The sequence below is a fragment of the Cynocephalus volans genome, chromosome 10 (genome assembly GCF_027409185.1).
Source record: "Cynocephalus volans isolate mCynVol1 chromosome 10, mCynVol1.pri, whole genome shotgun sequence".
NCBI classification, from domain to species: domain Eukaryota; kingdom Metazoa; phylum Chordata; class Mammalia; order Dermoptera; family Cynocephalidae; genus Cynocephalus; species Cynocephalus volans.
The window spans coordinates 120387035-120413701 of NC_084469.1; the positions used below are offsets into that span (position 1 = coordinate 120387035).

A 26667-nucleotide genomic window follows, 5' to 3' on the forward strand; every position below is an offset into this window, starting at 1 on the left:
TTTTGTTAGGTTTTGGTGTTAAAGTGATGTTGGACTATAAAATGAATCAAGGAGATTTCCATCTTTTTCTGTAGCCTGAAATACTTCTTTAAAGATGAATTCATGTGGTCTTAGAGCCTTTTTCAAGGTAGATATTTAATTATCTTTTTTATCTCTTCCATCATAATTGTCTATATAAGTTTTCTCCTTTTGGAGGGGGGATCAGTTTTGGTAATAAATACTTATTTTTAGAAAGTAATTCATTTCCTATAGGTTTTAAAAATATTTGTATGTAGTATTCTCTTAAAAGAATTCTGAATCTTGCATATAATTGCCTTCTTTCTTCCTTGATCAAACTCAGGAAGAATTCATCTATTTTATTGGACTTTCCCTAAGCTTATTTTTGGTTATTTACTTATTTTCTATGAATTTTTTGTTATCTATTTTATTAATCAGAGCATGTATTTTTAATGTCTCATTTCTGATTTCGTCTTATTTTGCTGTTCTACATTTTTATGATGAATACTAGGTTTCTTATTGTTCACTTTGAAAAAAAATAGTGAAGGCATTTAAGGTTATAATATTTCCTCTGAGTATAGCTGTGGTTATGGTCCTTATGTTTTAGTATGATGTGTCCTCATTTTCTCTTATTTCCAGAGTTAATAACTTCAATTTTGTTTTCCTATGTGCTTCAAGGATTACCTAGGAATATGTTTCTTAATTTTCAAATAGTTAAGAATTCTTAGTCACCTTTAAGTATTTATTTCTAACTTTATTGGAATATGAGCAAGCTCTTTTGCATTTTCAAAGATTCTCTCGGTAGCCAACACATGACCAATTTTTTATGTATTTCATGAACATAAACATATACATTCCCTCTTTGAAGAGCATGTCTGTCTCTTTGTCTCTTTTTTCTCTCTCTCTCTCTCTACACACACACACACACACACACACACACACACACCCCACACGTAAATAGGTTTGCCAGATTTTCTATATATTCAGTTTATTAATTACACTATTTAATACCTTTATGTTCTTAATTTTTTTGTCTACTAGATATCTCTAATTCTGAAAGTGGTATGCTAAACTCTTGCATTAAAAATAAATCATTTTTGCTTTACATAATTACCTGCTATATTATTTGTTGAAAATAGGCTTGTGACTTTTAGCAAATTACACCTTTCATCATTGTGTCATCTATCTCTTATTCTGATTAGTGCTTTATTTTCTTTTTTGAGGTATAACTAGCAAATAAATATTATATATATTTGGGGCTGGCCAGTGGCTCACTTGGGAGAGCATGGTGCTGATAACACCAAGGTCAAGGGTTTGGATATATGTAATGGCCAGCTGTCAAAAACAAAACAAAACAAAAAACTGTATATATTCAAGGTGTATATAACATGAAGTTTTGATATACATATACATTATGAAATGATTACCACAATCAAGCTAATTAACATATCTATCACCTCATATAGCTACGTGTGAGTGTGTGTGTGTGTGTGTGTGTGTGGTGGGAATAATTAATTTCTACTCCATAGCAAATATCAAGTATACAATATATTATTATTAACTATAGTCACCATGCTGTTTATTAAGTTTCTAGTCTTATTCATTTCATAACTGAAAATTTTTATCCATTGACCAGCATCTCTCCATTTTCCCCACCCCCAAGCTCACAGTAACCATCCTTGCACTCTTTGTTTCTAGGAAGTCGAATTTTATAGATTCCATATGTAAGTGAGATCATGCAGTATTTGTCTTTTTGTGTACACTGACTTATTTCACTTAGCACAATGTCCTCCAGGTTGATCCATATTGTCACAAATGGCAGGATTTTCTTCTTTTTGAAGACTGAATAATATTTCATTATATATCTATATTAATATCTATCATTTTCTTTATTCATTTATTCATCGATGGACATTTAGGCTGTTTCCATATCTGGAATATTGTGAATAATGTTGCAACGAAGTGCAAGTATTTCTTCAAAATAGTGATTTTATTTCCTTTGGATATATATCTAGAAGTGGGATTGTGTATAGATATGCTACTGCTTTTTGCATGTTGATTTTATGTCCTGCAACTTTACTGAATTTGTTTGTTAGTTCTAATAATTTTTTGGTGGAGTCTTTAGGGTTTTCTATATATATGATCACGTCATTTGCAAACAGAAACAATTTAACTTCTTCCTTTCCAGTTTGGATGCCTTTTATTTCTTTCTCTTACCTAACTGCTCTGGCTAGGACTTCCTGTACTATGTTGAGTAGGAGTGGAAAGAGTGGTCATACTTGTCTTGTTTCTCATCTTAGAGGAGAAGATCAACTTTTCATTGTTGGATATGTTAGCTGTGGGCTTGTCATACTTGTTATGGCTTTTATTGTGTTGAGGTACATTCCTTCTATACCAAGTTTGTTGAGAATTTTATCATGAAAAGACACTGAATTTTTTCAAGGGCTTTTTCTGCATCTATTGAGATGATCATATGATTTTTGTCTTTCACTCATTAATATGGTGTATCACATTTATTGATTTGCATATGTTGAATCATCCTTGCATCTCAAGAATAAATCTCATTTGAACAGAATGTATGATCCTTTTTATAAGCTGTTGAATTCTGTTTGCTAATATTTTCTTGAGAATTTTGACATCTATGTTCATCAGGGATATTAGCCTATGATTTTATTCTTTTTGTAATGTCCTTGTCTGGCTTTGGTATCAGGATAATGCTGGCCTTGTAAAATTAGTTTGGTGTATTCCCTCCACTTCAATATTTGGATGAGTTTGAGAAGGATTGGCACTAATTCTTCTTTAAAGGTTTGGTAGAATTTGTTGTGGGCCATCAGATCTAGGGCTTTTTTAAAATGGGATATTTTTGATTATTAATTCAATCTCCTTACTTGTTATTGGTCTGTCCAGATTTTCTATTTCTTCATGACTCAGTCTTAGTAAGTTGTAAATTTCTAGGAATTTATCCATTCCTTTTAGATGACACAATTTTTTGGCATATAACTGTTCACAGTAGTCTCATATGTTTTCATCTTACTAACTAGCATCTTTTTGTTTCAGCTTGAAGAACTGCCTTTAGCGCTTCTTATAAGGCAAGTCTAGTGATGATGTACTTCTCAGCTTTTGTTTGTCTTGGAAAGTCCTTATCTCTCTTTCATTCTTTTTGGATAGATTTGCTGAGTATAGTAGTCTTGGTTGGCTGTATTTTTGTTTCAGGATTCTGAATATATTATCCCACTCTCTCCTGACTTGCAGTTTATGCTGAGAAATTCACTGATAGCTTTATGAGAGTTCTCTTGTATGTGAGGAACCTCTTTTCTCCTGCTTTCAAAATTTTTCTTTGTCTCTGATTTTTGACATTTTGATTATAATGTGTCTTGGTGAAGTTTTCTTTGGCATGACCTGATTGAAGACTTTTGAGTTTTATGTGTCTGGTTGTCCATATGTCTCCTAAGATTTGGGATGTTTTCAGCCATTATTTCTTTAAATAAGTGTTCTTCCCCTTTCTGTCCATCTTCTCCTTCTATGACTCCTATAATAAAAATGTTAGCTCTTTTGATGGTGTTGCATAAATCCCAAAGGCTTTCTTTATTTCTTTTCATGCTTTAAAAAAATTTTTTTTCTCCTTTGACTGGATATTTTCTAATGACCTATCTGCAAGTTCACATATTCTTTTTTTTCTGCCTAATCGAGTGTGTCATTAATACGCTATTGCACTTTTCATTTTACTCCTTATATTCATCAGTTCCAGAATTTCTATTTTTTGAAAATGATTTCTAGCTCTTTATTTAACTTGTTTGGCTCATTTCTTTTTTCTGATATCATTGAGTTGTCTATCTGTGTTTTCTGGAAGTTTGCTGATCTTCCTTAACACAATTATTTTGAATTCTTTTTGGGCAATTTATAGATTTCCTTATCTTTGGGTTTGGTTGTTACTAGAATATTATTGCATTCATTTGGTGCTGTCGTGTTTCCTTGATGCTGTGGATTGACTGAATAATGTCCCCAAAGTTCATATATTAGAAGCTTAATTCCCACTGTAACTGTTGAGGGTGGGATATCCTATTATGGTAATTAAAAGGCGGGCTCTTGAAGAGGTGATTAGATTGTAGGAACATGCCATAGTGAATGGATTAGTAATGGTGGTCAGGGGTGTGGTGATTAGGTTGTAGGACCATGCCATAGTGAATGAATTAATAATGGTGGTCAGGGGTGTGGTTCTGAGGGCTGTAAAAGAAGAGCACATGAGAGGTTAGTCTCTCTCTACTCCACTATTTTCTGTGAGACCCCTGGGTCACTGTCACCACCACCAACACCCTCACCAGATGTGTTACCTGAACTTTGGACTTCCTAGCCTCTGAAACTATATGCAATAAATTTTGTTTTTTTTTAAAATGAATCACCCAGTTCCAGTATTTTGTTATAAGCAATGGAAACAACTAATACACTCAATTTTTTATATTCTTTACGTTTTGGATTGCTATCATCAAATCTGAAGAAACATTCACCTTCTCTGGCCTTTAGTGACTGCCTTTGGAAGAGAAATGCCTTCATCAAATAGCACAGCTAGAAATTCTGAGGCTCTTTCAGACCTTTTCTATGAATACACCCATTTCACACCTCTCCTCCTCTCTAAAGGGGAATTTCTAAATATTTTATGCCTTCCCTTGGCCCTGCAAAGCTAGGCCAGGTGCTGAGAGTATCCCATTTGTTTTCCCTAGGATGTTTCCCTGAAATAAACAAGTTGTGTACCTTTCTCCAACCCCACAATATTGAGTTGCCTGCTTGTGTAAGATGGTTTCATTCACTGTCCATGGAGGTATGCTTTTCGGGCTGGCCAGGGTGAGATGGGATTGAAGCATGAAGAGTGTTTGGAGTGCCCATGGGCCAGTTGGGAGGGATCCACAAGCAAGGCATGTTGAGTGGCTCATGAATGGGCTTCCAGATGGAGTCTACAGAATGGTTACTATGATCTGCAGTCTCTCTTTCCAGCTCCCAAGATCTTCCAACCACTCAGCCATGCTGATCACCTAAGTTTTCTGGGTAGGGAAGAAAGGAGTGTGCCTCATGGGCTGAGGTGGGGCTGGGCACTCACTCACTATGCTCTCACTTTCTACTGTGGGAGAAGTCATGGGCCAAGAAGGTCTCTCTTGGCATTGAGCTATGCTGCCTTGGGGGAGGGGTGATATAGGTAAAGTGAAATTGTTCTTCTTACCCTCTTCAATGCACCTACTCTCAGATTTTTTTGTTCCAATTGTGTGCTGGGGACTTCTCCACTGGACTCCTGGACTCCCATAAAGATACTCTTGACCACTGGCAGTTTTCAAAATCAAAGCTTCTGTGGGGAGCTGAAAGCTATTCTGCCATCTTGCTGATGTCACTCCTTATTTCCAGCTGTTCGTATTCCTTCTGATGTTTTGTCTCTTAGCTCTCCTTGTCAGTCTCATTCCCTGAGCACCAATATGTTCTAAGGTTGTGTCTCTCTCGTTCACTTCTGCAGTTAGCTTCACAAAAGCAAGAATCTATATGGATCTTTGAGTTAGTAGTGGAGTCCTGGTTTAGTGCTTTGCCTTAAATCCCCTCTTGTTTGATATTATTGTTTCTTTTTCTCCTTTGTTTCTTATTGTATTTTCCTGTTATCCTATCCCTTTATTTTCAATATTTTTTTAGCATAACGACTGATATGCTTAATTCTATATTTTACATTGCCTTAAGATTTATATTACTTTATAATTATTATTTAAATTATCAATTCTCCTTTTTTTCTTTTCCTCACTTGTGCTGATTCCATCATATTGCTATTTATTCCATTTTTCATTCTGTTTTCCCCTTGTTAATTTGAATGTTCTATTGGACATTTCTGTTTAGTTCTGTTCCCTTTTATTGTGCTCATAAGACATCTATATACTAGTATTTGCAAAAGAGATTCCAACTATTTCTTTAAGAAAGGCACATGGTTCCCCCATCATGGTGTTCTTCTACCTGATGTCCCAACCCTGTGGAACATGACCCTTCTAGACTATTTTCTTTCTCGCTTTCCTCCTCATCACCTCTTCCCATTCCATAAGGTGAGATCTTTGAAACATTTTCGCTTCCCTTTTCCCTCTCCACCTCTAACTCCTAGATTTGTCTGGGATTCTCCAGGGCTTTAGTTTTGGATTATTATTAGAATTCTTCTGGCTGTATGTTCATTCTTTTTCCAAAGGACTTATGTAGCAATTATCTTGCATAATCCTCAACATCCCATTGATATCCACCTAACTTTATGTATGTTGGGTTCATTGTTTATCACTGTTTTCTTTCCCCTCCATCTCTCTGTATCTTGAAGTCTTAATCTAATTCTCTCTTTTTAAATCTTTGATTGTTGTCTTCAAATGGGAATGGTTGGTGGTGTACTCTACAAATTTTTGCATGTCCACTGACTCCTTCTTTCAACCTGGCTGGTGAATGAAATTTTGACTAAGCAGAGGATTCCTGAATTGCTTTCAGATCAGCTGTGGCAAATGTTATTCCATTGTCTTCTAGCTTCCAGGGTTGCCAACAAGAATTCAGGTGCCAATAAGGTGATTTTTCCTACACAGGTAACTTGCACTTTCTGTGTAGAAGCTCATAAGATATTTTTTCCTTTTAATTTCAGATATCTTATCAGAATACATCCAAGTGAGTGTTTTTTTGTTTGTTTTTTGTTGATGTTGTTGTTGTTGCTGTTGTTGTAATTTTAATCAATCAAGTCTAGAACTCTGGGAGTTCTTTCAAACTCCGGACTCCAGGGTCATTTCAAATTAGGAAGAATTTTCTTTTATTTAACACTTTAAAATTATTTCCTCTCCTTTGTTTACCTTTTCTCCTAGAACTCATATTATTGCTCTTGGTAAGTCTCCTGGGTCCATCCCCAAGTTTTGTCTTTTCTCTTAGTTGTCCACCTCTTTACTAACTGTTCTGTGCAGTGAGAGTTTTTCCATATGCTTTCTAGTCATTAGTTTATATGTCATCAATTACCATTCTCTCTTCCTTTCATACATTGAATTATTCAATGGAATGTCTTCCAGATAAAGTACAGAACAACCAATTAAATTTGAATTTTATAAACAATGAATAAATTTTTGTAAAAGTATGTTGAAATATAGCATGGGACATAATATACTAAAATTTTTTATTATTTATGTGATATTCAAAGTTAGTGGAGACATCCCGTAGTTTTTCTTATGTAGTTTCTTAAATTCTGACAATCTAATTCAATGGAGAAATAATATTTTTCTGAGGTCTAGACATTATTTTTGTGTGCTGCATTTGAATCTCTTTAAGTGTCCTTATTTCTGTATTTATTTTTTTACTAATTAAATAATTAATATGTTTATTTTTAATTATACACTTTTATGGGGTACATTTTGTTGTTTCAGTACATGTATATACTATATAATGATCCAATCAGAATAGTTAGCATATCTGTCACCTAAACATATATCATTTCTTTGTGGTTATAACATTCAGGATACTATTTTCTGGCTGTATTGAAATATATATTATTAGCTATAGTCATCCTAGAGTACCAGAATTTATTCTTCCTATCTAACTGTAACTTTGTAACTTTGTACCCATTTACCAACCTATATCCATCCTCCCTAATCCCCCTTCCCTGCCTCTGGTAACCACTACTCTACTCTATTTTTTTCTTTTAAATATATTTTTTCTCACTTGACCCATGATTATTAAATATATTTATGCAGTACAATGTGATATTTGGGTACATTTATATAGTGTGTGATAATCAACCAGGGCACTTAGCATATCCATCACCTTGAACATTTGTCACCTCTTTATGCTCGAAACATTCAAAATTCTCTCAATTAGCTACTTGAAATTATATAGTAATTTGTCATTGATTTTAGTCTCCCTATATTGCTATAGAACACTAGACCTTACTCTTCCTATCTTTCCACAATTTTTTATTCATTGAACTCTCTCTCCCTATTTCCCCTTACCTCTTACTAGTCTCTAGTAACCACTATTATACTCTCTACTTTTGTAAGATTAACTTTTTTTTAGCTTCCACATATGAGTGAGAACATGTGGTATGTCTCTGTCTGTGCCTGGCTTATTTCACTCAACATATTTTTTTCCAAGCTCATCCATGTTGCTGTGAATGGCAGAATTTCATTCTTTTTATGGCTGAGTAGTATCCTATTGTGTATATATACCACACTTTCCTTATCAAGTCATCTATTGATGGACATTTACGTTGGTTTCAAATCCTGGCTATTTTGAATAGAGCTGCCATAAACATGGGAGTGCAGGTATCTATTCAACATGTTGATTTCCTTTCCTTTGTATATATACCCCGTAGTGGGATAGCTGAATCATATAGTAGTTCTATTTGCAGTTCTTTGAGAAACCTCCATACCATTTTCCAAAATGGCTGTACTAATTCACATTCCCACTTACAATGTATGAGTTTCCCTTTCTCTGCATCCTCGCCAGCATTTGTTATTTTCTGACTTACTGATAATAGCCAGTTTAACTAAGGTGAGTTGATATCTCATTGTTGTTTTGATTTGCATTTCTCTGATGATTAGTGATGTTGACCATTTTTTCCATATACCTGTTGGCTATTTGCATGTCCTCTTTTGAGAAATGTCTATTCAACTCCTTTGCCCATTTTAAAATTTGATTATTATTTTTGCTATTGAGTTGTTTGAGTTCCTTGTGTATTCCAGATGTTAGTTCCTTATCAAATGCGTAGTTTGAAAATATTTTCTCCCATTCTGCAGGTTGTTTCTTCACTCTTTTTGTTGTTTTCTTTGCTTTACAGAGCTTTTTAGGTTGATATAATCCCATTTGCTTATTTTTTGCTTTTGTTGCCTGTGCTTTTGAGGTTTTCTTTATAAAATCTTTGCACAGTCCTATGTCCTGGAGAATTTCCCCTGTGTTTTCTTCTAGAAATTTTATAGTTTCTGGTCTTACATTTAAATTTTTAATTGATTTTGAGTTGATTTTGGTATATGGTGAGAGATAGGATCTAGTTTCATTCCTCTGGATGTGGATCTCCAGTTTTCCCAGAACCACTTATTGAAGAGACCTTTCCCCAATGTATGTTCTTGGCTTTTTGTCAAAAATCAGTTGGCTGTAGGTATGTGGATTTATTTCTGGATTCTGGATTCTGTTCCATGGGTCTATGTGTCTGTTTTTGTGTCAGTACCATCCTGTTTTGATTGCTGTAGCTTTGTAGTATATCTTGAAGTCAGGGAATGTGATGTCTCACACTTTGTTCTTTTTGCTCAGAATTTCTTTGGCTATTTAGGGTCTTTTGTTGTTCCATATAAATTTTGGGGTTGCTTTTTCTATTTCTGTGAAGTATATTGGTGGTAGTTTGATGGGCATTGCATTGAACCTGTAGATTGCTTTGGGTACTATGGTCATTTTGACAATATTGATTCTTCCAATTCATGAACATGGGATGTCTTTTGTGTGTGTGTCCTCTTTAATTTCTTTCATTGGTTTCTCGTAGTTTTCCTCATGGAGATATTTCACCTCCTTGGTTAAATTTATTCCTAGGTATTATATTTTATTTTTTTGTTCCTATTGTAAATGACATTGCTTTCTTGATTTGTTTTTCTGCTAGTTTGTTGTTGGCACACAGAAATGCTACTGATTTTTGTCCATTGATTTTATATCCTGCACTTTACTGAATTTGTTTATAAGGTATAGGAGTTGTTTTGGTAGAGTCTTTAGGTTTCTCTCTATATGAATTCATGTCATTGGCAAACGGGAACAATTTAACTTCCTCTTTTCCAGTGTGGATTTTATTTATCTCTCTAGCCTAATTGCTCTGGATAGGACTTACAGTACTATGTTGAATTAAAGTGGTGAGAGTGGGCATCCTTGTCTGGTTCCAGTTCTTAGGTGGAAAGCTTTTAGCTTTTTCCTGTTCAGTATCATGTTAGCTATGGGTTTGTCATATATAGCCTTTATTATATTAAGATACTTTTATTCTAAACCTAATTTGTTGAGAGTTTTTATCATGAAACAATGTTGAATTTTATCAAATGTTTTTTCTGTGTCTATTGAGATGATCATATGGTGTGTTTTCTTTCATTCTGTTGATGTGCTATGTCATGGTTGTGAATTTGTATATGTTGAGCTATCCTTGTATCCTTGAGATAAATTTCACTTGGTCATGGTAATGATGTAATCTTTTTGATGTACTATTGGATTTGGTTTCCTTGTATTTTATTGAGGGTTTTTGTATCTGTGTTCATCAGGGATATTATTAGCATGTATTTTTCTTTTTTTGTTTTTGTTTCCTTGCCTGACTTTGGTATTAGGTTAATGCTGGCCTCATAGTATAAACGTGGAAGAATTTTGTTTACTTCAATTTTTTGAAATAGTTTAAGAAGTATTGGTATCAGTTGTTCTTTAAATGTTTGGTGGAATTCAGCAGTAAATCCAACTGCTCATGAGCTTTTATTTGTTGGGAGACTTTTGATTACTGATTCAATCTTATCACTTGTTATCAGTGTATTCATGTTTTCTATTTCTTCTTGGTTCAGTCTGGGTGGTCATGAGTGTCCAGGAATTTTCCGCTTTTTTCTAGGTTTTCAAATTTATTGGCATATAGTTGTTCATGAAAGTCTAATGATTCTTTGTATTTTGGTAGTATCAGATTTTGCATTTCTGATTTTATTTACTTTTCTCTTTTTTCTTGGTTAGTACAGCTAATGGTTTGTTCATTTTGTTTCTTTTTAAAAACCAGTTTTTTAAATTGATCTTTTGTTTATGCTTTTAATCTCAATAAAAATCAGAGCTGAAATAAATGAAATTATTTCTTTTATTCTACTTATTTTGGGTTTGGTTTGTTCTTGCTTTTCTAGATTGTTGGGATACATCATTAGGTCACTTATTTAAAATCTTTCTATTCGTTTGATGTAGGCATTTATTGCTATAAACTGTCCTCTTAATACTGCCTTGGCTGTATCCCATAGGCTTTGGTATGTTGTGTTTCTGTCTTCATTTGTTTCAAGAAATGTTTTGCTCTCCTTCTTAATTTTTTCTTTGACCCATTGCTCACTCAGGAGCATGTTGTTTATTTTTCGTGTATTTGTGTAGTTTCATAAGTTCTTCTTGTTATTGATTTCTAGTTTTATTCCATTATAGTCAGAAAAAATACTTGATATGACTTTGATTTTTTGAGCTTATTGAAACTTGCTTTGTGGCCTAACATATGGTCAATCCTGGATAATGTTCCTTCTGCTGATGAAAAAAATGTATATTCTGCAGCTGTCAGATGCAATGCTTTGTAAATGTCTGTTCGGTCCATCTGGTCTATGGTGCCATTTAACTTTGATATTTCCTTGTTGATTTGCTGTCTTGATGATCTGTTCAACCCTGAGAGTGGGGTTTTGAAATTCTCAACTATTATTGTGTTGGTGTCTATCTCTCCCTTTAGATCTGATAATATTTGCTTTATATATCTGGGTGCTCCAGTGTTGGGTACATGTATAATTATTATATCCTTTTGCTGTATGGACCTCTTTACTATTATATAATGCCCTTCTTTGTTTCTTAGTACAGATTTTGATTTAAAGTTTGTTTTATGTGATGTGAGTATAGCTACTCCTGCTCGCTTGTTTTTCATTTGCATAGAATATCTTTCTCCATTCGTTCCTTCACTTTTGGTCTATGTGTGTCTTTGTAATTAAGGTGTGTTTCTTGTAGGCAGCATATAGATGGGTCATGGGGTTTTTTTTGTTTGTTTTTTTAATCGATCCAGCCAGTCTACATCTTTTAGTTGGGGTCATTTAATCCGTTTGGAATCAAGATAATTATTGATATGTGAGGTCTTACTCCTGTCATTTTGTTGTTTGTTTTCTGATTGTTTTGTGTATGTTTTGTTCTTTTCTTCCTCTCATTTATCCTTGTGGTTTGGTGGTTTTCTGTATCGATAAGGTTTGATTCCCTTCTCTTTCTAATTTGTGTATCTCTTCTACCAGTAACTTGTATATTTTTGGGTGCTTTCATGATGATTGTTATTTTTCTTTCTCTTCTAGCTGTAGGACTCCTCTAAGCATTTCTTGTAAGGCTGGTCTAGTGGTGATGTATTTTTTTAGTTTTTGCTTATCTGAGAAAGACTTTATTTTTCATTCATTTCTGAAGGGTAACTTTGCTGATATGCTGTTCTTAGCTGGCCCTTTTTTTTTTTCCTTTCAGTACATCTAATCTATCATCCCATTCTCTCCTGGCCTGTAGGGTTTCTGCTGAGAAGTCTGCTGTTAGTCTAATGGGGATTACCTTATAAGTAACTTGATATTTTTTTCTCTTTGTCTTTAACTTTGGATAGTTTGACTACAGTGTGTCCTGGAGAGGACTTTTTGGGTTGAATCTGTCTGGGACCTTTGAGCTTCTGGGATTTGGATCTTTGCATCTGTACCAAGACTCAGAAAGTTTTCAGCTATTATTTCATTAAATAGGCTTTCAATTACTTTTTTATTTTCTTCTCCTTCTATAATGCCCATAATTTGAATATTTATTTGCATAATAATATTCCATAGATCTTGTAGGTTTTGTTCATTCTTTTAATTCTTTCTTTCTTTGTCTTTCTATGTTATCTCAAAACTGCTGCCTTCAAGATCAGAAATTCTTTCTTCTGCTTGATCTAGCCTGCTGTTGAGACTCTCAGATATACTTTTTATTTAATTCAATGAAACCTTCAGTTCTGAGATTTCTGTTAGATTTTTAAAAATAGTATTTCCATTGAATTTCTCACTGGGATTATGGATTACTTTTCTGATTTCATTGAATCATTTGTTTGTATTCTCTTGTATCTCATATGTTTCTTTAATATTATTAATTTAAGTTCCTTTCTCAGCAAGTTGGCAACTTCCAACTCTTTGGAATCAGTTACTAGAACATTATTGTGTTTCTTTGGTGGTGTCATGTTACCTTGTTTTTTCATGTTTCTTGTTTCACTGCATTGATATCTGTGTACCTGGTGCAACAGTTTCCTCTTTGAGTTTTATAAAATAGCTTGCATGGGGAAAGACTTTCACCTGCAAATGTGTTCTAGGGTGTTGATTAAGTAGAGTACAATGGCTTTGTTCTGGATGGGTGCAGTACTGTAGACTCTGTGTAGTTTCTTCAGCTGTAATTCACTTTCACTATCTCTGTGAGTAATTCAGTAGCATATACTTGGGAGGTTTGTGGAGGTGGTGGAAGAGCTTTGCCAAGAGGTTTCACTGGGTTGGTTCACAGGCTGAGGGTGTACACATGCACCCTGCGGGTCAGTTGTCATGGGAGCTGGCTCACTGGAGATGCAGTTGCTGGACTGATTCTCAGGCTGGGGGTTGCAGACATATGGCATGTCAGGATCTCTGTGACTGGTTCACCATTGGCGGGGTCACTGTACTGCTTCTTTTATGAGGGGTGGGCCCACCAGGGGCATTATCAGCCATGCTTTTTCTTGCTCAGATGCACGTGCGTGGGATGGCCCAAAGACTCAGGGGTGGGTCTTTCAGGGCTGTGACAGCTGTGCTTTCCCTCTGAGCCAGGGGCATGGCATGGCTGTATTTTGGTTCTGCTAGCTGGGTGAGGGTCTGTCTGTGGCCCATTGGCTATGCCACTTCTTGGGGCCAGGCGCAAGGTTGTGCTTGCCCTGGTGATTCAGGTGATCTTCCAAGCGTTAATCTGCTGAGCTGTTTCTTGGGTGGTAGGTGAGGCCTCAGGGTAGGGCTGCAGAAAGAGGGGTCTGCTAACAGCACTTGGGTCATCGGAGAGGTTGGAAAGTGGGCTGACGAGAGGTGGTTTGGCCAGCTGCTTCTGGAGTGGTTGTTGAAGCTGCTTAGGCTGGCCTGCAGTGAGGAGGCTCAGCCAGCTGCTAGGCAGGCCTGGAGAGATGGGGCCCAAGCAGCCACTTCTGGGATGCTGGGTGAGGCCTCAAGATGGGGCTGCAGATATGGGGCCCAGCCAGCCTCTTCTTGGACAGTGGGTGAGACCTTGAGGTGGGGCTGCATAAAGTGGGCTGTTCAGCAGCTTTTTGGGTTGTGGGTGAGGTCTGGGAACCAGAGAGAGGGCTCTGAGAGAGGGCTCAGCCAACTGCCTCTCAGGCAGTAGGCAAGGAGCTGGGTAGGACTGTAGAGGATGACACCGCCTGCTGCTTCTCTGGAGGATACAGATACAATTTATTCTCACCAGCCTGAGAGCATGTTCATTGGGGCAGAGACCTGTGAGCTGTTTTTCTGGGTTGGGGACACAGGAGAGCAGAACTCAGCCTGCTGGATGAGGGATGTGGATGGGGGGGAGAAGGTGGGTGGCTCCAGAGGTGGGTCTGCCTGTCTGATCTCTAGCCAGGGACATTGGAGTGCATTAGTTCAGCAGGCTTGGAGTTGGCTTCCCAGACGACAGGACTAGAGTCACAGCTGCTGTGGGCCTAGGCTTCAAGCCACTGGGATCAGGGTGTTGTAGTCTCTCCTGTGAGTGCATTGGGATTGACAATAAAGCCTTAAGGTTGGGGAAGGTCTGTGGCTACTGGCCCTCTGTGTGCTCCCACAGTGGCTCTGGTTTCAGGACAGTGCCTTACTGCATTGGCTTGGGTCAGGAGGGTGGGGGGTGCACAATATTTGCTCCTATTCTGGAGCAGTGCAGTACATGTATTCTAGGCAGTTCCCCACACTTGGCTTTGGGTTTGCAAGGGTTGTGGAATCCTCCTGCAAAAGGATCTACAAACCTCTTTGGTGAGGATGGGCCCTCTTCCTACCTTTCCCCCCACAAGGAAACATCTTTCTTGCACCAATTCTGGTGATGGAGTCTTGGTGGCTAAGGCCATGTGCCTCTCCCTCCTGTCTATGCCACCATCCTATGCTTTCATAATCCACAAGAATCTCACCAGTCTTCTGCTGTTGCACTCCTATGCTCTCCCACAGACACTCCTATCACCATTTAGTTGTCTGTTAGTTGTTCTGGTTCTTTTTGTTGGGAGGAATGCATCCCGGGCACCTCTAGTCTACCCCGCCTCGCTCCTTCCCCGCCTCCCTCCTTCCTTTTAAGTGTCCTTATTTATTTGGGGGATGAGGTTGTCCTCTTGTTCTTAAGAAGATCCACTTTACTGGCCAAGTGCTTTGTTTGTTCTGATTCGTTGTTCTCTCTCTGGCTACTGAGTTTCCTTTAACATATTATTTAAAAAACTGTCGTAGATCTGCTTGTGGTAGGACCCCAAGTGTAGGCTGACCTGCGACTGGTAGAAGATTAAGGGATTTATACCATAGCAGGAGGGGGATGGCATGTGGTAGAAGGTGGACAGCAGTCCCTTGCTGAGGGCCTGAGAAGGAGCCACTCTGTGCTGAGGTGTCTTTGTGCTCGTCTAGCTTCATAGGTGCAGAAGATTAAGCACACTTGTTCAGTATCACTGTGGCCTCTTAAGAGCCATGGATACCAGACATACTCATACGGGACTGACACTGTCTTTCAGCTCAGGAGTCCTTGCGTCCCCACAGACAACACTCTTTTTGCACATCTGTCGTTTGCAATCCCCGCCTCAAGGTTCTCGGATGCTGGTTTCATGGCTTGTGCCCAGCTCAGAATGAGTAAACTCTACAGAAGCTCTGCCCACTGGAACCTATTCCTTTCTGCCCCAAGTCTGTCCGAGTAAGAATCTGACTATCTCAAGAGGGGAACCAGAGTGTGAAGGAGAGATGGGTGTTGGATGTACTGAAGTACTTAAAAGGTGCAACTTGGTAAAGAACACTATCATATTAGGTATGGTGATAGACCTGAAACATTAGAAGGACGTATTAAAAAATGTTTAAATTCTGCTCTCAGAATATGTCACAATTGTCTTTAAGTTCTCACGCCATTAAAAAAAAAAAAAAAAAGAAAATCAGAGAGGAGGCATATGGGTGTGGCCTATACAGTGAAAATAACAAGGACTCTTATCCTGTGCTGTTGAATACACACACGTGTGGAGCTGTAGCCCATGGGGATTGTGATGACTGTACTACAACAGGCAGAGAACATTCCCATTATCATGGAGAGTTCCACTGGACAGTGCTACAATCAGTTGCCCATACTCAGAGAAGTCTTTGCCTCTCCATTACAAACATTGGTTAACCAATGTGCATGTGTATCTCTTAAGGTAAAATGTTATTTGTAATGTATGTATTGTGTTGGCACACTTGAACTTGTAGGACATTTTGCTAGGTGAAAGAAGCTGGGCACAAAAGACAAATACCACCTTATCTCATTTATATGTGGAAACTAAAAAAGTCAAACTCAAAGTAGAGAGTGGAATGGTGGTTACCAGAGGCTGGGGGTGGGCGTGGGGGGAGGAAATGGAGAGGTGTTGGTTAAGGGGTACAAAGTTTCAGTTAGACAGGAGGAATAAGTTTTTGAGATCTATTGTGCATCAGGGTGACTATAGTTAATAATAAGGTATTATATATTTCAAAATGGCTAAGAGAGGGAATTTCAAATGTCTCACCACAAAAATGATAATTAATTGAGGTGACAAATTTGTTAACTTGATTTAATCACCCCATGTTGTATACATGTATCAAAACATGACATTAATTAAATCCCATAAATATATACGACTATGATTTGTCAATTAAAAATAATATTAATTAAAAATTTAAAGTGATCAACTGTTAATCTATCCCAATCTCATTGGAGAATAAGATTCTACTGTGGTTCTAAGTCATTATGTGCCTAGAAAAATGGTTAAGTAATGATTTGAAGAGCACAGGGAAGAGAGCAGAAGAGCAGGCAACAGGTGGAGCCTCTGTTTGCTTTAGTGAAAAAAGTAAGTAACTAAAGTGAGTAAGTTAGGGAGCACTCACTGTTAGGGTGGACTTCACTGAGGGATAAATGATTCAGTACTTTCCTTCATGATTTTGGAGGAGAAGGCACTCGTAGCTCTATGAGCCAGCTGAATTCAGGTTGAGGAGCCTGTCCTGGCCAGCCAAGCCTGTGCTGTGATCTGGCTGTTCTTTCAGGGAAGCCCTCTCTAGACCATTCACTCCTTCCTTTCGACCCCGCCTACCTAAACTTTCTATGTTAGACTTATTTGAGTTTCCTATTTACTTATAATTTTCTCCCCCACTGTAAGCTCTATGAGGGCAAGGACCATGTTGATTGAATCTTGCATTCAACTAATATTTTTGATGTCCTGTTATGTGCTCAGTACCTAGTACATTCAACTCATGTTTACTGATGTCCTCTCATGAGCACATAACGGGACATCAATAAATATTAGTTGAATGGAAGATTAGATAAACAAAAAGGCAAGTTCGTGATGATCACAGGTATGTACCGACTGGGTTGTATTACACCAAGGAACGGGAGATTGGCTTTTGGAGGCAAGAGCCTGTTTCATTTACATTTTTGTATTTGATCCTAAAAAATGTCACCAGCTTTTACAACTCATTTACAATGGTGTCTTGGAATGACTGCAGACTCATAAATAACCAGGCTAGTTAAAGCTGAAGAAAAAAACAGTTGAAAAATCAGTGGCTTATTTTAAAAACTCATTTCACAATGTATTTTTTTTTTCTTATCAAAGAGGCAGGAAACTCAATGTCTATAAAACTTTAAAGTAAGCATCCCCCTTTAAAATGAGGACAAGCTCTTAAACATTTCTTTTAACTAATCTCTTCATGAAAGTTTATGATATATTTGGACTAGAGTGTGCTAATTTAAGTGGGGTGCCCAGGGAAAGAAGAAAATCTCTTTTTCTTGCAAAAGAAAAAAGCAAAATTTAATTTTCTTTAACCTCAAATAATAGCCAATAATTACACAAGAAATAGTCAGGTTCTTTAAAAATATGAGCAGTCTTTTACATTGTCATTGATAGCTTAAATGTGTACCCCCTAACAGTCAGAATAAGGTGTTAAAGTCCATTTTCAAGGATCCGAAATAAGAAGGCAAATAGCAGAGCATATGCCAAAACAGGCTGGTTGGAGTAACTTCTTATCCCAGGACTTGCAATGCCATTGTGAAAGAAATATCAATAAGGAACTTTCTTCTAACATAAATAAGCTGAAGAAAATATCTTGATTTTTAGAACCGATAAGATTTCAAAACAGGAAAAATCTTCAAAGCAGATGCATTTTTTTTAAAAAAAAGAACAAAATATTTCTTCCCAAGGCAACCTCCATGCTCTAGATATAGCCGAGCAAGCCTCCTGTTGACCTTACCCCTTGTTCCAAAAGCTTTAACAGTGACTTGGGTGCTATTTTCTCATTTTTGTCTTGAGTAAATGTGGTGCTCTTATTTTGGTCCTTAAATAAAACTCTATATTCTTTACAAATTCTCCAGCTCGAGAATGAACTGTGCATCTGAATTACAAGAAGAAATGGGCAGGAAAACTTTGCATTTTTCTGATTTGTGGAGACAAAGGAATTCTTACAACACCAACTATAGGTTTCCTCTACAAACCCCTTGTTAATTCCTCTCTGAATTGTCTCCTTTCCAGAATCGTGGGGCATCTGAAAGACTCAAAGCTATGTAAACACAATATACTGGTTGTTGGAAACAGAAGAGCTTCTTGTTTTCTTTCCCTTTTTCTCTCACTGTTGAGTTGTGAACATTTGTAAATGTGTCCACCTAAAACAGATGTTGAATGGAATCAAGAATTGCAGTGTTGCAATGCAGCTGGCTGTGTGTACAACCAAACTCTCCTTTTCCCATGCCTTTTCTTGACCCTTTCCTTCATCGTGGCTTGACTTGTTTCGCTTGATGCAGCTGATGTGTGACTTTATCACCTCACTATTGGAGAAAACCTGTGGAGTGTGTTGGAAGCTCTTCCAAGGGACACCCATTTGGGTTCTCAGGTAGAATTACCTTGAGACCTTCATCAAGGGGCAGCACTCCTGAGAAGAGCGATTATTTGATAACCCTGGTGCCACTGCATGGGCTGCCTTCTCTAGATCCTTCCTTCCCCCTTCCTCTCTTGCAGTATTGTTAACCATTCTCTTTTGTGTACCGGCACTATGCTCCATGAGATTTCTGTCCCAGCACCCAGCACACTCGGCTACAACTAACTTTATTTTTCTGATCCCCCCACACTTGATTTTGAATCCCTTGAGAATAGAAAGAATAGTGATAATAAAATTATACAATAATCATCATTTTTAACATTTATATATCACTGAATTCGTGCCAAGGAATGCTCTAAGTGTTTTACATCATTGTCTCATTAAAGTTGTACAATAATTTTCCAGAAGAGTAAACTAAGACTGGAGAAGAATAAATGACGTGCACTAACTGGCAAGTGGCAGATCTAGGATTAGATCCCAGATATGTCTGGTTCTGGAACATGAGTCCTCCACCATGATGTTCTGCTTCCTTAAGACTTATTCATCGTTGGATCTCTATTTACCAATACCGATCATAGCTCAAAGTAGTCCTCGGTCGATATTTATTGAATGATTAAGTGAGCGAGAGTGTCAAGTCTGAAGGGAGCAGCCCAGGCAACTGCACAAACACAAGCAGGGCTGCTCTTGGAGAAGTGTGGAAAGAGGCTAATGCTTTTTTTGCCCCCCACCCCAAGAGACATCTAATATTCTACCGGACTACCTCAGTCTTCCTATTTCCCTTTCTATCTAAGGTTATTTTCATAAACAATGAGATCAATTTGTTGATGTGGTCAAGATGTGACCCTCCTTCCAGGAGCAATGGCACTGTAGTTGGATATCAAATCTCTCAAGGTGACCTCCCCCAAAAACCTTGGCCTTGATCACCCCTGTTAGAACCAAGTCTATAGGAAAGTTTGTGGGGTTTTGTGACTTGCAAAGCTACTCACTATAGATGTTAAACAGCCTAGTTTCTACTAATTGTGCCTCACTTTAACTGTGTCCTCTTGATACTACTGGTTCCCCAGGGATTGGGCTGGATATAAACCCAATGAGTGAAAGAAGAAAAAATTCAGTTATTGGGACTTGTTAGCACATTAAAAATAGGATAAATTAATGTTCAATCTGATGTTTTGGCTCTGGCCAGCCACAGATGAAGCTGATTTCTATATTTGAACTGCTAGAGTTCTTCTTCAGAGAGTCTTGCTAGAGAACTTCTTGGACAACCAGAACTTTACCCAAGTTCACAGGAGAACTAAGATGCAGCCAACGCCCCATCCACACTGCTTTCCTTTGGAGAGCTTTTGCTGTTGTGAGGTGTTTTTTATAGCACCCAGGAGCTAAAAGAACCAAATGACAACTGCGAGTTCAGTAGATCAGTCTACTGGGTACCATTATCCCCCCTGGGGACACTTGGCAGTGTTGGGGGACAGCTTTGGTTGTTACAATTGAGGAGGAGTGCAACTGGCATCTAGTGGGCACAGGCCAGCATCACTGCTTAACACCTTAAAATTCACAGGATAGTTCCCACAGCAAAGTGTTATCTGAACTGAAATGCCAATAGTGCTGAGGTTGAGGGAGCCCCGCAGTAGAGAATGCTGACAGTCAAAACCAGGGAAGTAAAAATCTGTCAGTGGTGAAAGGGATGTGTATGGGGTTCAGAGTAGAAGCAAAGCCAAAAAGCCAGAACACAGGTAGATTCTGGAGAATTAGAAGTGAATATCAGGAGTTCTGGTCAAGATGGAGGAATAGATGGTCCCCAGCATCACTCTCTCCCACAAATCAACCAATATACAACTATAAAAATGTAACGTCAGCCAAGCTGGGGCCACTGGAGCTCAGGGGAGAGGAGGAGAGACCTATGGAGTTCATGAAGGTGGGAGAAACCATGATGAGGGGAAGAAAAAACTGCTCTGAGCATTTCAGGCTGCGGCTGCTTTAATGCTGGAGCTGCTGAGAACATGGAGCAGGAGCGGGCAGAAGCCACAACTGTGCCCTTCAGATGGAGTTACTTGGAGGCGGCAGGGGAGAAGAGGACCTTGGTGGCCCCCAGGCCAGCAAGACCACTAATAGGGTTCCCATGGAACCACACAGGAGCAAGGAGCCAGAACAGCTGGAAAAGGGGAGCCATTCAGAGGCCGGTTACTCAACACAAGGAACTGGTGTAGGGCCCATCCCTTGGGAAGTGTTTGGAGCACGGGTGGTGGGAGAGACAGGCCCACCGGGAGAACACTGGGACACAGTAAGGACAGCCGATCTGCCCTGTAATCAGCATGGGACTACTTGGAGGAGACTGGACAGGAATTCAGAATTGCATGGGGTGCAGTTTGATGAAAAAACTCAGGTCCAGATCAGAGTTTCTACACAGCCCAGGTGCACTGAGTCTCTGGAGAGCCAGAAGTACCTGTAACGTCAACAGTTAAACCCTGAGCTGCACAAAAAGCCTTCCCTAGGGAAACAGCAGCAAAGCAGCAATTTGGCTGAACCACACAGCTCAAGTACTGGTTCCCACAGGAAGTTTCCCCATGTTAGAAGTAAGCAAAGGACAAAAAATTAGTTCTGGCCCAGGCACACCATCAGCACCTTGTGTCCCACCAGGGGACATGAGGCATGGATCCAGGAACAGGACCCCCGCCCACAACCACTCACACAGCCAGCACGTTGGGGCCTGCCCAGGAACCCAAGGCATAGAGAAGAGGACTGGATCCCCCTCTCACAACCAGACACACTGTGCCAGCATCTTAGGGCCTGCCTGGGGACCTGAGGCATGGAGAAAGGGACAGGACCACCCCTCCCACAACCAGGCACAGCACACCAGTACCTCTGGGCTGGCCTGGGGACCTGAGGCATGGAGTCAGGGACTGGCTCCCCCTCCCACAACCAGGCACACTGTGCCAGCACCTTGGAGCCTGCCCAGGGACCTGAGGTATGGAGCTGAGGACCAGACACTCCCCACAACCTGGCACACCACCAGCACCAAGGAGCATGCCAAAACATCACCTCCATGTGGGTGGCCCACCACAGCCACCACAATAATCATGGCTGCCATGAAAGAGGCTAGACACCACAACCACCACACAAATGGACTGCCAGCCACTGGAGTGCATTGACACAAGCAGAGTCACCAGCAGAGATAAAAAAAAAGAACAGGATGTCTCTCTCCACAAAGCCCATTCCAGAGTGACAGAAGAAGCATCTGCTCTATGATAATATTGGGGCACCTGAACACACCTCTCAGCATTGGACAGATCATCTAGGCAACAAATCAGCAGAGTGACCATTATTCTTTCAAAAGAAGAGAAGAAATCTAGGGTAATTAGAGGGGGGAGGAGGCAGGGAGAGGGGGAGGGGGAGAGATTGGACAAGGGGCATAAAGACTAATTATGATTTGTAACAATATATATGCTAGTAATATTGATTTGATCAACATATCTCAATGTTGAGCCCCCAAAATATGTATAATCAATTTTGATTCAATAAAAATTAAAAAAAAAAAAAGAGTTCAGATCCTCATGCCAGCAGCCAAATTAAAAAAGAAAATCAACAGAGAAAGGGCAGAAGACCCTTACTACTGTCCAAGGGATTGCTGATGATTGTGAGGAAAAAGAAGCTAGTGAAGGCATTTAAGAAGAAATTTGCCTGCAATGGTACTGTAATTGAGCATCCAGGATATGGAGAAGTAATTCAGCTACAGAGTAACCAAAATGAGAACATATGCCACTTCCTCATAGAGACCAGACTGGCTAAGGATGATCAGCTGAAGGTTCATGGGTTTTAAGTGCTTGTGGCTCACTGAAGCTTAAGTGAGGATTTCCTTGCAATGAGTACAATTTCCCTTCTGTCACTTGTCACAAGTTTAAAAAATCTCACAGCTTGTATAATGTAACCATTTGGGGGTCTGCTTTTAACTTGGACTAGTGTAACCCTTCCATGCAATAAACCGAAAAGAGGCCAAAAAGTGTTTATTAATTTGTTTTATTAATAAAATAAAAATACGTGCAGCTCCACCATTTTCCACCATGTGAGACCTTGCATTGCTGTAAAGCCACTACCAAAGAAGGCCTCACCAGGTGTGGCCCCTGGATCTTGGACTTCCCAGCCTCCAGAATCACCAGAATCCAGGCCAAATAAATTTCTTTTCTTTATAAATTAAAAAAAATAAAATAAAATAAAAAGAATTGAAGATCAAAAGCAGGAGAAGAGTAAGAGAATCCAAGACCATTGCCATAACCAAGGCTGCAGTGCTCAAAGCTGCCTCGGCTGGTGTGTGTGGAGTGGGCTTGCCTGATTTCTAGGCATGCAGTTAGGGCATGTAGTAACAATGGCAGATAGGCAGTGCTCCAGGAATATAAGTAACCACTGGATGGGTGCTAACTAGCCCAGAGGTCTTAAAAGATTTGCACAGGGCCATGAGGATACACTACAGACATTAATCACAGAACTGAGTATAGGACATCACCCTATGCTGACACTGTGCAGTTTCACCAATTCAAAGAATCCAAATGACCTGATTCAATTCCTGCACACCTCCCCCCTGCCCCCACCACTAAAGCATCATGTTAATGTACGGTGGAGAAAAGTGAATTCAATGATGGTGTTCATCTTGATGTATCTTTATAGGATCATGAGACAGTATGGCAGGAAAAAGAATGCTGTTCAGTATAAACAAATGAGTATCAGGTTTCTGCCTTTTAGAGGAAGAACAGCATGACTACTAGAGGTGATTGGCTCTGATGGAGTAAAATGCTTTGGTGGGACTATGTGCTTGACAGAGAGGAGCCTCTGTCTTGCTTTTCTGCCAAGTTTTAGGCAAAGCCTAGATTTGCAAGGGTAAGCAAGAGAGCTCAACTGCCTCACCTAAGTAAGTAAGGATTGTGTTCTTGGGCGGCCCGAGAACAAGGGTTTGAGGGGCCCAGCACGTGAGAATAGGGCCCCAGAAATGTAGCCTTAGGCAGCCTCTGGGGAGAAATTGAGGCCATGAGGAGTTCCCTGCAGAGAAGGAATTACGTGGAAGTATGAGAGAGTGATGCAGTTTTAAGTCAAGGGCTGTTCTGGCTCTGAAGAAACTACAAGCCACACTCAAAGTTAACCATACACAAAGGCCTCAGGATAGTGTTGCTTGGGGGGCGGGGGAAGGAAGATGAGTGGGCTTCAGAAGAAGGAGGGACAAGAGGTGACCAGGAGAAGAGTAAACCTCATTCTATTCACTCTTTCCCATTCCCACTCTCAGATACTGGAAAAGTCACAGGACTTCTCAGACGACATGAGATGGGAGCTTGAGCCATTGTAGTTGGATAATCAAAGAAAATATGCCTTCAGTAAGCTAGAGAGTGCTTGGGGACATCTGGTTTACAGAACTGAATCAATGAGAAGAATTGTCAAGCAATGGTGGCATCTGCCAGTTCTGCGAAGTCGGCCCTGCCTTGTCAAGAGTCTCCTGGGGCAAGTGCTTCTTACACAGATTTTAGAATTTTTCTCATGACTTTCTCAAGGTTGTTCTGTGACACATGCAGCCCAAAGCCTTCACAAGGGACTGGCCTCTAATTCCTTCTTGTCCAACCTGGCTTCAGGAAAGAGAGGAAGGGAGATGTGCTAGGAGCTGGCTCTCAGGGGGTGTAGGTGTTGCAAGGACTAGAGCCAAGGCTTTCTGCTGGCATGACAAGCTTCAGAAGATGGGTGAATTCTGCACTGTCTATTGGAGTTTGTCTTCTGAAGATCTCTTGTTTTTGCTGCATTGCAGAGATCGTGTCTGCTGTGTCTCCTTGTAGTTTTGGGAGTGTCCAGCCGCCAAACACAGCCCAAGAGCTGTTGAAGAGGTTGCATGCCAAAGGTGAAGAGTTGGAGATGCGGAGGCATTTGTTGCAGTCATTTTTCTGCCCAATCTTCATTATCTTCCATTAGTCAGGAATATTAATGAACAGTCACAGAATGTCCAAATGGCAATAATTCACCTCTCCCCAATCCTACCAAGGTGTTTAAATGCAGCCATAGAAATAGTACTTTTTGTGCATTGTTGCTGTGCCCTGGGCCCCATAAACTTCACCTTTTCCTGGATCTCTGTGCACTAAATCAGCTCTAACGCTTCATATTCAGTCTCTTTCTCTTGGCTTTCCACTGTATCTTGCCCCTAGATCTTCACTTAGCTGGTTCCTCTTCATTGCTTATGTCTTAGTTCAGATGTTACATCCTTGGGGAGTCTAGAGTATTGCTCCCTACCTCTCTGCCACTCTGTAATAGTTACATATATAAATGCAGGTAGTGATAAGTACTATATATCTATATATATGAATCTCTCTCTATATAGTACTTGTCACTAACTTATCACTACTACTATATAGTAATCAGTATTATATATATAGTACTTATCTCTACCACATTGTCCTTATTGTTTACTTGGCTATTTTCTTTCTCCTTGTACTAGAATATAGGCTCAGTGAGGATCAGGATCTCATGTAACATGCCCATCATTGTGTCCCCACATCTACCACTGTGCCCTGCACATAATAGGTCCTCAATCAATAGTCATTTAATAAATTAATAACTGAATGAATGAATGATTAAGTTATAACAAATTCAATGGCCTTTTCTAAGATCTCATCCTCCTCAGTGTCCCTGTTGGATTCCCACCACACTCATAATTACTGTTTACCTTTCCATGCATACGAGGTCCTACTTAGTCAGGTGCTGTTCTACTTACCTTTCTATCTCCTACCACTCTTTGCCTTGCTCCAATCATGCTGTCTTTTCTGTTATTTGAGCATGCTAAGCATATTCTTCACGGTCAAGAGCACAGGTTCTGGACTTGGCTGAATCTGGGTTTGAACCCCTGCCCTGCTTATTGCTAACTGTGTGATATTGGGACAAATTCTTTACCTTGGCCAACCCTCACTCCCTCATCTGTAAAATGGAAGTAACAGTAGTACTTACTTTATAGGTGGTAAATACATGGGGCAGCACATTTGGGGAATTAAGGAAGTCCCAATGAATATCAACTTTATGACCACAACATCGAAGCAGACCAGTGCAGTGGTTTGGGAGCCAGAAGCAGCATGTGAGCTGGAGTTTGGCTGCAGAAGACAAGGTTAGAGATATAGGGTGGGGGCAGAGCATGAAGGCCCTAGAATGTCATCCTAGGAGCTTAGGTTTCATTCTACATATCACTTGTTCTTAACTATTTAGGGTCATGGATCCTTGTAGTGGATTAAAATAGTTTCCTCCCCAAATGCATGTTTATCCATAACCTCAGAATGTGATTTTATTTGGAAATAGGATCTTTGCAGATGTAATTAAGATAAGGAATGAGACAAGATCATACTGGATCAGGATGAGCCCCAAATTTTATGAAAGGGTCTTTATAAGGGACAGAAAACAACACACAAAAACACAGGAAAGAAGGCCAGGTGTAGATGGAGGCAGAGATGGGAATGATGCTGCCACAAGCCAAGGAATGCCAGGAGCCACCAGAAGCTGGACGAAGAAAAGAAGGATTCTCTCTTAGAGCCTTTGGAATGTGGCCCTGCAAACACTTTGATTTCGGATTTACTCATAGGTTATATACTCTTACTTTGGGTACAATTTTATTCAAACTTGGCTAAATAGTTTCCCAGCCTACAGAAAATTTAAAGTGGAGTATGGGTGTCAGCCTGCTGAAAGCAAAAAAAATTGATGGCAACATTGTAAGAAACCAAAAAACAAACAAACAAACAAACAAAAAACCAATAAAAAACAAAAATATGAAGTGAACACTGTAGTAGGTCTAAGCCATTCAGTGTCGCTGCAGGCAGCCCGTACACACGAAAATCCACAAGGGGATCCCTATATCACAATATAGCGTGGT

General features: G+C 39.3%; 1 pseudogene; it reads right to left on the reverse strand.

Annotated features, from left to right (window-relative positions):
• Positions 1-15496, reverse strand: part of LOC134387705 (prostaglandin E synthase 3-like) — a 48245-nt pseudogene extending 32749 nt beyond the window's left edge.
• Between the last annotated feature and the right edge of the window lie 11171 nt (positions 15497-26667).